The following is a 2,054-nucleotide window of genomic DNA, read 5'->3' as shown; positions in this document are numbered from 1 at the left end:
ATAGACAAGACTATAGACAAGACTATAGACTAGACTATAGACTAGACTATAGACTAGACTATAGACTAGACTATAGACTAGACTATAGACTAGACTATAGACTATAGATCTTCATACTTTACACTTTATATTACTACACCCTTTTAATCAATCTTGCTACGCACTAATTTCAAGTGTATAAACAATTTTGTTTTTTCTATAAAAACAAATTTAGTTTATTTTTTCTAAAAGCTACGTAAAAGTAATTTCGATTCATCATACTACCACCTTGGATGGTATTAATACATTTAAACATATGATTAGATCATAGAATTTTTTTTTTTATAGAAATTTTAAAAAATATATATTAAAAACTCCATGTAATGAGTATAATTTATAAATTAACACTATAATTTAACACAATATTTGTAAGTACTTTAAAGTGTGTTGAAAAAAAGTACTTGGTACTTTAGAAATTAGATACATACTTCATTAAGTAATCGCGAAGAGCTGCTTGAAATAGTAAACAAATATAATTTTTAAAATAAATTATTGTGTTTTTCTAAAATTTTAATTGTTTTTAATGCGGTTGCCGTGGTGTTTAGTTTGCATCATAAATCTTCTTTATTTTATAAAACATTTCTAGGTTATTGGTTTTGATTGACAATTTGATATGTCATCCCGTTTCCGTTTGTTCTAATTAAAGTATTTAAATAGTTTTAAGAAAAGAAATTCTATTTCTAAGTACCCTATAGTAGTCAATTGTTGATGACAGCAAAAGATTTGTACAAGTGCACAAAATGTATTGAATGACACATAGAATTTACAAATGTCAAATGAGTCATTGGGTCTTTGTCATTACTTTTGAGTGTTTGACTTCAAAAATCTTTTTTTGAATAATGATATTTTATGTGTCAAGACAAAGAGAGAGTGAATAATTAGTATTAAACTCTTTTCTGAAATTGAAATTTTCACTTTCAGTTTGTTTTCAAATTGAAGTAGTTCTCTTCTCAATCGCTTTCATACTTCCAATTAGCATACGTTTGTATCAACATTAAATTTTTGAAATACATACATACATATGAATGTACATGCAATGTGTAAAAGAAATGTGTTTCATTCTTAAATCATTCATGATGCTCTTGCAGAATGAAATGTTTGTTCCCTTTTTTTTTTGCTTTTTTTTAGTTATTTCTGTAAACTATTCTTACTTTGGCATTCAACATGAATGCCTTACTAATTGGCATTGGTAATTGAATTGTAATGCGTTTAAAATTAAATCGTCTTAATTTTTGTTGTTTTATTCTTCTTTTCTGCTGTTTGTTGATTTTACAGAGAATGCATGTCTGCAGATGCAAAATTCATTATTCATTTATGGCCAGATTGTAGTCTAAGAGTATATTTTATATTTTTAAACTCTTCAATTAGCCAGGCAAAATATTTTACATGACTTCTTCTTTTATTTTTGTGAACATCAATGGGTTGATTTATGTAAACATTAAATATTGTACGATAAAGAATTTGTTTGCTATTGAATACGAATAAAAAAAGAGATGAAAATTTTAAGAATGTATTGACTATAATGACGAATACAGACTATTAGTCTGAAGGTCTGTCATGCATGATAATAGTAATATACATATATATTAGATATTATTGGAATTAGACAATAGAATATATGTATGATTAGACAAAACTATAGACAAGATTATGTTATAATCAGGCCTATAAAACATAAGTACTATAGACAAGACTATAGTCACGACTATGCACAAGACAAATGGGGACTATTGACTAAATTATAGTCAGCACTGTAATACTATGGTTTGGAGTATAAACTAAAGTATAGTATAAACTAGACTAAGCTGGAGACTAGACTATGGACGAGACTATAGATTAAACTACATAGTAGAATATTGACTAAAATATAGGCAAGACTACAGACTGGATTATAGACTAGACTACATACTAGACTATAGACTATAAACTAGACTATAGACTAGACTATAGACTAGACTATAGACTAGACTATAGACTAGACTATAGACTAGACTATAGACTAGACTATAGACTAG

General features: G+C 27.0%; 1 protein-coding gene across 2 annotated transcripts in view; it reads right to left on the bottom strand.

Moving 5' to 3' along the window:
• The window catches only part of LOC111679255 (netrin-A), a 140,885-nt gene that overhangs the window by 1,892 nt on the left and 136,939 nt on the right, over positions 1–2,054 (bottom strand). The window lies entirely within an intron of this gene.

This window comes from Lucilia cuprina, chromosome 3 (genome assembly GCF_022045245.1).
Source record: "Lucilia cuprina isolate Lc7/37 chromosome 3, ASM2204524v1, whole genome shotgun sequence".
In the NCBI taxonomy this organism is placed as follows: Eukaryota; Metazoa; Arthropoda; class Insecta; order Diptera; family Calliphoridae; genus Lucilia; species Lucilia cuprina.
Note: the sequence above shows the minus strand (reverse complement) of the source record. Positions and strands in the feature narration are given on the sequence as shown.